Here is a 10,708-nt window from a genome sequence, read left to right on the forward strand (position 1 = left end):
CTTCTCGGTTTAAGATGAAGGATATGAGAGAAACATCTTATGTTGTTGAATAGAATTCATTCCTAAGAATCCATATGCACAAATATATGAACATATTACCAAATAGAGTTCATTTCCAAGCTTTCACTTTTTTTATATGAAGTAAATAGATTGGACCATTGTGTGTATGTCTTGAATAGTGTGAGTAAATTTACAATACTCTCATTATATGTAGATGATATCCTAACAGCTGGAAATGACTTAGAAATGAGTGATAAGACTAAGTCGTCGCTTTCTTCTCGGTTTGATATGAAGGATATGGGAGAAACATCTTATGTCTTAGGCATAAAAAAAACTAGAGATAGAAAATAAAAAATTGTTGTTCTTAAGCCAAGAGAGATATCTTGACTCTGTTCTCAAAAGATTTAAAATAGAAAATTGTAAAACATTGTCTACTCTTATTGAAAAGGGAGTAAAGTTTTCTAGGAAGGATTGTCCAGTAGAAGGACAACAAAAGGCCAACGTTCCCTATGCACAAGCTATTCACAATTACTGTGAGCAAATTCACAATACTATCATTATATGTAGATGATATCCTAATAGCTGGAAATGACTTATAAATGATTAATAAGACTAAGTTATCGCTTTCTTCTCGGTTTGCAAAGAACGATATGGGAGAAATATCTTATGTTGCTGAATAGAATTCATTCCTAAGAATCCATCTGCACAAATATGTGGACATATTACCAAATAGAGTTCATTTCCAAACATTCACTTTTTTTATATGAAGTAAATATATTGGACCATTGTGTGTATGTCTTGAATAGTGTGAGTAAATTCACAATACTCTCATTATATACAGATGATATCCTAATAGCTGGAAATGACTTAAAAATGATTGATAAGACTAAGTCATCGTTTTCTTCTCAGTTTGAGATGAAAGATATGGGAGAAACATTTTATATCCTAGGCATAAAAATAACTAGAGATTGAAAATAAAAAATTGTTGGCCTTAAGCCAAGTGAGATATCTTGACTCTGTTATCAAAAGATTTAAAATGGAAAATTGTAAGACATAGTCTACTCCTATTGAAAAGGGAGTAAAGTTTTATAGGAAGGATTGTCCAATAAAAGGACAAGAAAAGCCCAATGTTCCCTATGCACAATCTATTGGTAGCTTGGTATATGCAGTAAGATGTACAAGACCAGATTTGAGTTATGCCGTAGGACTTGTTAGTAGATATCAAAGTAATCCAGACATAGCTCATTGGAAAGCAGTTAATGTACATTAAGGGAACAAAGTATCTAAAATTGTGTATTCAAGCAGATAAGCTTGAATTATAGATGCAGATTTTGCTGGGGATAAGGACGATAGTAAGTCCACCTCAGGACATATCTTCATTTTTGGAGGGGCAATTGTTTCTTGGTTTAGCAAGAAACAAGGGTGTGTAGCTAGGTACACACAGGAAGCAGAATACATTGCATGTAGCACTGACACATGAAGCAAAATACATTGCATGTAGCACTGACACAGGAAGCAGAATACATTGCATGTAGCCCTGCTTGTACTTTTGCCGTTTGGATAAAGCGCTTCATAGATAACTTGAAGCTGCAAATACTCGACGGACCGATCCAAATATTTTGTGATAATCAAGCTGCAATTAAAGTAATTCAAAGTGGAGCAAATAGCTCCAAAGGAAGACATATAGATGTCCAATATCACTGTATTCAGGATGTAGTTGAGAAAGGTGCAGGAACTGTTAGTTACTTGCGCTCATCAAATATGATCGCTAATGCATTAATAGAATGTTTAAGTGTTGAACTACTGTCTAAGTACACTAGCTTAATGGGATTTAAAATGTTTAAGTTAGAAAGTTCTCATGAGTGAGAAATCCGTATTAGCGTGGAAATTCTCATGATAGAGTAGCTTAATAGACTTAAAATGTTTAAGTCAGACAATTTTTTCATGAGTGAGAAATCCGCATTAGCCTGAAAATCCCCATGATGGACATTTGTTCAGTTTTCATGAGTGATAAATCCTCATTAACATGAAAATCCTCATGATGGACATTTGTGAGCTTAATGGGATTAAGTAAATCATTTTTCATGAGTAACAAATCCACATTAGCGTGAAAATTCTCATGATAGACATTTATTATGAGAGACATATCCGCAAAAGCGTGAGAAAAACCTCATGACAAGATATTTTCTTAAAGATCATACTCAAAAGTGGGAGTATGCATGTGACTTATTAAGGTCATACTCAAAAGTGGGAGTATGCATGTGACTTATTAAGGTCATACTCGAAAGTGAGATTATGAATGTGACTTATTATGCTCGGCCGTCATAGCCAAGTGAGAGATGTTGACATGTATGGCTACAAGGAACCTATATTTGTGGGAATTACATATATTCAATGGTCATATCCATATGAACGTAACCCTTCAGAAATCCGTTGGAGATCAGGGAACCCTTTCGTTTCTCAGATACCCGTGGGAGAAATACAACAGTACCCCTTCTTTCCCTATAAAATGGAAACCCAAAGAGAGGATGTGAATAGCAATGAAAAGGCGTACACCTCTCTAAACGGCAAAGGGATAAAATCCGGGCTCTGCAATCACCAGCCTCACGGTACTTCTTCTCTGATCTCGGGTTTGATCTTATACACGCTTCATCAAATTTTGCTAACAGGTGGCTTGGCCCTCATGCCACATTTTATGGCCCAAGTCCTTGTTTTTTTGTGACTGGCCAGGCCAACGGAGCAAACTTGCCCATGGCCAGCCCTACAGTCTAATTTCTCCCTGGATGATTGGCCTGCCCAATCAATTTGTGGTTTCAAGCACTCATTCAAAGGTAAAAAAAAGAAACTCAACTTTTCATTGATTTATATGGTCTTTCAAGGCCTTGATACCAAGTTTCCTTAACTCTAGGGGAAGTATGGACCCGAAAGGGATCCATGTGACTAGCCGGGTTTTTGTGGTCTGGGTCCAGAAATGGTATTTATAGTCTTAGAACCCCAAACTATTGGGTTTGGGGCTAGCTCAACTATTGCCATGAGAGTTTAATCCCTCAACTGAGGTTGGCGTGTGGCCCATGGTCATTACATGTCCAAAGCATTAGTGGATCAATGTGGATTATAGTGTATATTGTGGATCTTTCTTGATTATTGTTCATGCTATAGATCTCTATCCCATGGTCATTACATGGCCAAAGCATTAGTGGATCAATGTGGATTATAGTCTACACTGTGGATCTTTCTTGATTATTGTTCATGCTATAGATCTCTATGGATTACCAAGGACTACTGTACATATGTGTGGGGAGGCTTAGCTTGATTGGGCAAGGATCAAATCACTGTCATTAACTAACCCATACCATGTGTATATGACCAAACCCATAGGGGAATCTACCCTTTCTAAGTGATCTACAAGAAAGGGGTCATGCACATGTATTTTAGAGGTTGATGCCCGAGTCTTTGTTTTTGGGGGTGCACTTGCAGACCACTTTGATCCAAAAACCCAACTATCTATTGGTTGATTTTGACGGAACAAGTATTAACCTCAGCTTAAGACCATTGATCATGAGTACCTTTGGCCAAATTTAAGATAATAGTCGAGGTTCGGGGTAAGATGAGTAGGGTACCCAACATATTCAAACCACATAAAACGTTAAAATAAGCCGTTTTTTTTTTCGTTATTTTTTGTGAGATTTATAGAAATTTTTTAAGCCTAAAATTAGCTAGAAAATTTATTTTGGAGAATTTAAAATAAGAGCAAATAGGGTGTCAACACACATGTGAGGCCCAAATAGCCAGTCGGCTACTTATATATACAAAGGAGACCCATACGTGGTCCCCATTGTTCCATCATGTGGATAATGTCGTCATGATGTCACCAAGGTGTTACTATTCCTAAAGGCATGTTTGGTAGGACATATAAAGTGTTTTCGTTGATTGTGTTAGTTTAATTGGCACATGGGTGTATTGGTATATCTCCTAAATGTTGAGCTCATCCGGTTAAGCCCTCTCGTGAAATTGCAGATGCGCACAGTAGAATCCAGATTCAGGACAAAATACACCAAACGTTCCTGTGTGTATGAGTGAAAATAGCAAGCAATAAATAAATAAATAATAAATTAATAAATACATATCAAATTTATATCATTCACCTCCACAAAAAAAGAAAAGAAAAAAGATTAGATTCACTATTGAAAAATAATAATTATAAAATCATCCAAAATGTAAATTTTTTTTGGGCTTTTTGATTTTTTCTAAAGACTTCTCTTCTCTTGTATTTCTATCTTTGAGGTTTTGTCTCTCTCACAATCATTTTTTCCCTATCTCTCTTTAACAAGCTTTTCTATCTATTTTCTACTTCTTTCTAATAAGAATGATGACTTTCTCTCCATTCTTCTTCTTCTCTCTGAGGCTTTTTGCATCTCGCAGTAGAGAAGCACACCCCAGAAGAGGATCAAGTGATTAAAAAGCAACTCCTCTCTCTCTCTAAAAGATAAAGAGACTCTTTACAACCCGACGACTCACGTTGCTTTATCCTTGGATAGCCATCTCTTTGACTTGCGTCGCAAATCAATATTATAAGTTTCTAAGATTGCGCAAAAATTGTGGAAGTCTTCCCACATGGGACAAACCTTTCCAATTGTCTTGCGCAAAAAATTGTGGAAGTCTACCCACATGGGACAAACTTTTTCAATAATCTTGCCCTCCTGTCCCATGGGGGAGCATCTCCTTTGTAGATTGAAGGAGCTCAGATGGCACCCATGCCAGCCACACTTCTGCACAACTCCTGTTTGTCTCTGGCCAAGGTCTCTCTAGCAACAACTTCTTTTCAAGAGCATCCTAAATTCAATGGTAACGCATATCAATGTGCTTCATCCTTGAATAAAAACTATCATTCCTTGAATGAAAACTATCATTCTTATTCAAGTGGATAACGCTTTGACAATCACAATGGACGATATACATGTCATGTTTCAAGCCCAAGTCCCAGAGAAATCTCTACATCTATGTCATCTTCTTTTAGTCTTATGTGACGACAATGTACCATGCCTCTTTGCTCGACAGAGTCGCACACTTATGCAGTTTTGGCTGTCATGAAACAACTCCCCTATAAAAGTAAACATGTATCCCTAGATTAACCTCTTAGAGTTTAGAGTTTAGAGTATATATGTTCAGCCATGTTTGCATCTGTGTACTCTTACAACATATGTTTACTTCCTCCAAAGTACAAACATACTCTGAATATTCTTCTGAGATATTTAAAAATCCAGTTGATTGCTGCCCAGTATTCTTTGTCAAGATTAGTGATGAGTCTGCTCACTGCGTCAAATGTGTGTATGATATAAAGCCTCGTAGACACCATGACGTATATCAAACTTCCTACAGTCAACGCATAAGGTACTTTCAACATTTACTCCTCATTCTCATTTGAATGTCTTTGCTTGGCACTTAATTTGAAATGGCTTCCAAGTGGGGAACTGACAGGTTTTGCTTTGAACCTTTTGAACACTTTTTCAATATACCTTTCTTATGACAACCATAGCTTCCCAACCTTCCTGCCTTCCTGTCACAAGAGATCTTCATACCCAAGATCTATTGAGCAGGTCCAAAGTCTTTCATGGTAAAAGCATTGCTCAACTCTTCTTTCAACCTATCAATTTTGTTGATATCCTAATCGACAATCATCATGTCATCAACATACAAAAAAAAGATTATGAAATTACTGTAAGAGAACTTATTAACGAACACACAATGGCATGAGGATATCCTCTTGTAGTTTCTGTCTTATATTTTAATATATGCATGGACATGAGAAAAAAATGAATTTCAAGTTTTGGAAGTAGTGTATTTTATAATGTATTTTTGGACTGCCAATTTCGAGATTTTCAAGTTTTCATAGATCTGTCGATGTACACTACTTTTGAAGATTTAAACTTTATAAATAAAGATGAAAATATATTTTAAGGCTATCACAAAGATTTCCAACATTGAAACCACATTTCTCAACACTATTTGAAGGTAGGCTCTAATTTGATTGTTTAGAGCCTAGGCTCCATACAAACCGCACCATAAGGTTGCAACATTAAACAATCCAATTAAGGCGCACCTCCAAATTTTATCTGTAATTTTGGTATAAAAAATTCTTAGGATTGTCTCAAAATCTATTTTTATATCTAATTATAAAATTTTAAATTCCAAGAATGGTTAAAATCAAGTAGATCTATAAACTTATGAAAGTTTTGAAAATGGCAATCTAGATAAGGTGTTGCAAGATGCATTATTTCTGGGACTCAAATCTTCATTTTTTTTTTTTTTTTTGTGTTTTCATATTCATACATTTCAATTTCAAGATAATCAATTAGAGTTTCAACATTTAAACAACCTTTTTTTTATGAAATTTTGAGGTGCATCTTTATTTCTTCATTTTAAGGTTGCAAATTTATATAAACGTTTTTCTATATATACATATAATGATAAAAAAAAACTTTGAAAATTGTGGAGGTATTTTGATTTATTGAATTATTTTTATCATAATTTTAAAGGTATTTTGATCATTTATTTTATTGAATTATTTTTATCATAATTTTAAGGGTATTTTGATCATTTTATTTTATTGAAGTATTTTTATCATAATTTTTAATTTTTACAGGTGTATGATTGTGAGAAGTATTGAATTATTTTATCATAATTTTTAATTTTTACAGGTGTATGATTGTGAAAACTATAAATGCCAAAACTTGAGCTTAATCTGCTATATAGAAAAGAAAACAAGTAAACAATAATATGGATTATAAAAAAGTAAGACTTGAGCGTAAAATATAGAATGTAGGGGAATATTTTTAAATTCCAATAATAGAATGGGATTTTCCATAAATTCCCCGTTAATTTACAATATGTCATGTGGATGAATTTGCTTATAAAATTCACATATAAATTATATACTTAATTAATACGTTGTCTATATAGTTCAATGCATTCTTATTTCCTTGTATGTCACTGTATTTTATGTAATTGCATATTCATGTTAATATTTTGAATAATAACCATGAGAAAAATGCATTCTTATTTCCTTGTATGTCACTGCATTTTATGTAATTGCATATTCTTGTTAATATTTTGAATAATAACCATGAGAAAAAGATTACCTCAGGTAACAGACCAGAAGCATACAACCCAAAGACAAAAAAAATGAGGAAAAAAGCAGAGGAAAACGAAGGTGAGCAATGAGATAGTATTCCATAATCAATGATCCACCCCATTTCTCAATCTAGTTTGAGCATTTTGTTGCAATTATCTTCTCTTTGCACACGGAATAGGAGACTGGCTCATGATAATGTTAGTGAGCCTCCAGGAGTAATCTAACCGCATTGGCTCATCTACTAAAGTTCATGAATCGTTAGTAAAAAGGGACTTGAAGTGGAAACCAACTTTTAAGTGCAGTCAAGAGTTCTCCTTTCAGCTTCAGTAAAATTACAAGTTTGAATAGGTCCTGCATAGCTCAGGAAAATTCTGGGATAAGAATTCTAGAAGGTAATGTCTTAATTTATTTTCCACCCCTGACAACTCTGAATACGACAATAACTGCCATCAAAGTCAGATTTAAGAAACTCTCTACCACATCCAAGTCCCCAGCTCCAAAACCAAATAATTCTGAAGCTAAGGGCCTAATGGATCATAGAATTCCAAGTCTTTCATAATTTCATGAAGTCCATATCTATGCTCTTCATGATCATTTCATTTATATATTTTAAACATCCTAAAAAATAGCCAAAGAAATATCCTCAAAGAATGTGACCTCAATCAACCAAAATGCAACATGCAACTGACAGATGAGATCCTTCAACGATATTGGTGTGACCACAGTGAAACTCACAGTTCCAATAAAAATTCCCTCCTCTTGCAATCATAAAGGTTGATACAGTAGGATCTTCTCAAAGTCTCCAATGTTTGCCGACATAAGAATCAAGCAATTCAAGCTAACCATTCTAGTTTTTGAAGATATATGCAGTGAGATTTGTGACTAACTAAAAGCAAGACATGAATTAAACTTGGAAACCCAACTCTAGTCAATAGATAAGTGTCCATCCCCTTCCCCTTATATGTCATTCAGAAAGGATCTAGCTGAGAAATAACCCTCGGTCCTAAACTCTTTAGCTCCTCTTTCTAATCAACCATCACACTCCTATAAGCAAAGGCACAAGGACACAATCACTTGTCACCTCCAAACTATCCAACTATCACCACAAAAGATACAAGTAGACTAGCTTTTGTCAAGAGCCTCCTCCGCACATCCCATATCAGAGCAAAACCTGAGTTTACTCACATCCTCAGTCCTAAATGCATTCCCTCTCTTTATCTTTTCTCCTACAGAGAAGATAGCCCACCAATGCCTTGAAAGATACAAGTAGACTAGCTTTTGTTAAGAGCCTCCTCCGCACATCCCATATCACAGCTAAACCTGAGTCTACTCACATCCTCAGTCCTAAATGCATTCCCTCTCTTTATCTTTTCTCCTATAGAGAAGATACCCCACTGATGCCTTGAAATCATGCTATGCTTTCCTGGATCCTTGATAATGCACCCATTTCTCATGATCGTACTTCCCTGCAACCAATCTAGCTTGGAGGGTCACTGGCTCAATGTTGCCACCAATCTAGGTTGGAGGGTCACTGGCTCAATGTTGCCACCAATCTAGCTTGGAGGGTCACTGGCTCAATGTCGAAATGCCAAAGACATTTGTCTAAAAGGTATTCTTATCCAAGTTATATATTTAAAGAGTATTCATGTCCATCAAGATGCCTGATCTGCAAACCATCATGGTTTCTTGGCACAGCCTCTTTAAAACCTCTGAATGGTATTCAATTTCCTGGCCACCCGCATTGCATCTCAAAAAGGAACATCAATATCATTATTGCAATAGGATATTAATTTTTTTATGAATAAAAATTGCAATAGGATATTATTCATGTACTACATTTAAGTTTTTAAAATTTCTCCTCATTTAATTACCTCAAATACAATATAATTAAAATTTTACATATTGTTTTGGGTGATATGATTTTGCACTGAATTTCCACCTGCACACTTGTCTAGGTTACAGGCATGCACATCCATTTCAAATAGCCAGATCAGATTTCCACAAAAAAATAGAAATGTCCAAGTCCTTGAAACTACTAAAATACATTAGTCAAGTAAAATGGTGTGCATGTCTGTGTGTGCACGTGTGTCTGTGTTTGTATTTATGTGTATGCATGTGTGTATAAAGCCAATACAAGTCAATGGCATGAAAAGACAAACGAAATTGACCATCATTTATAAGAACAAATCATTGTTAAGGCCTTCAAAGGATGATACATCAATCATCCTTGGAAAATCAGGTAACTTCAGGTTATTTGAACATAGTTTGGGGAATGGCAGTTATTACTAAAAATAGGAAGAAAGTATGAACAACAATTACTCTAATCCAAAATGAATCCATCGGGAGAAGTATGAATCATTCTGATCCCACGACAAAGCAAAAGGAAATCCAACTACAAAACACAAATTTCTCATTCACATCATGTAAGCTAATAAATTATGTGTAACAACTTCTGTTGATTTTTTTTCCCTCCCTATGGTTTCTCCTGTACCCACATATAAATAAGTATGCATTTGACTACATGATGTTATGTCATGGAATCTCTCTCAAATGTACACATATCTTAACTAGAACGCAAGTATATGGAAAGACATTCCAAAACTTTGTTCACTTTTCATATTCACTAAAAGAAACAGTTTTTAGATTGAAAGTACTTTGGATTGCTATTCATGTGCGCATGGTATGGACATTGTACTTGTGTTAGAATCAGATAGGAGTACAATGTCGGATGCCTCGTGCCATGAAGAACAAGATTTGGCAACATGGCTATATTTTAAAGAGAACAAAATACAATATTAGCTCATACAGATTTCTAAATTCATGTTTCCACCCAATTAAGAAAAGACCATCAAAGTCTATATCAATGATGTTATGGGTGTTGATACTCCTAAGGAATCACACCCAAACAAAAGAATCCATGTATCATAGATTAGTGATGACTTTTTATTCTTTATGGCATCAAATGCCCATAGTATCATAACTTGCATTGGTCACAATAAACTTGAAATCTATAAATTCGATTTCACTGTACAGGAGAAACAAGGAATGACAAATAGGAATAAATTCTTAACAAAAATTACTCCCCTTGTGGGACCTACTTGAAAATGGATATAAAAATGAAAAAGTAGGGACGTAGGAAATGCAATCAAGTGATCCAAAACAAAGAACAACATAAACAAACATCATCATAGTTAAAGCTTTTTTCCCAACTAATTGTGGTCGGCTACACGAATCCTAATCTGCCATTCTACTCTATTAAGGGCCATACTCTCAATGAGGCCACAAGTCTAAAAAAGGTGAGGCCCTTAAACTTTCCCTTAACCAATCCCATTCTTTGGTAAAGGGCCTGGGTTGTGTCAGGTAAGCAGCAAATGTAAAACTTTGCCAAACTAATCATGAATCTTGAAAAACATGATCAAACAATGCTAATAAAATGACATGAACATATATAAAGGAGGGAGAGACATCAAAAGACAAACCAAGATTGTCGCGGGACGGTGACTCGATGATCATTGTAAAGAAAATCGATATCCATGGTAGAAAAAATTTAACGAAGGATAACCCAAGTACTGAGTA

This window comes from Amborella trichopoda, chromosome 9 (genome assembly GCF_054954075.1).
Source record: "Amborella trichopoda isolate Santa Cruz 75 chromosome 9, AtrichopodaSantaCruz75HAP2 v2.0, whole genome shotgun sequence".
In the NCBI taxonomy this organism is placed as follows: Eukaryota; Viridiplantae; Streptophyta; class Magnoliopsida; order Amborellales; family Amborellaceae; genus Amborella; species Amborella trichopoda.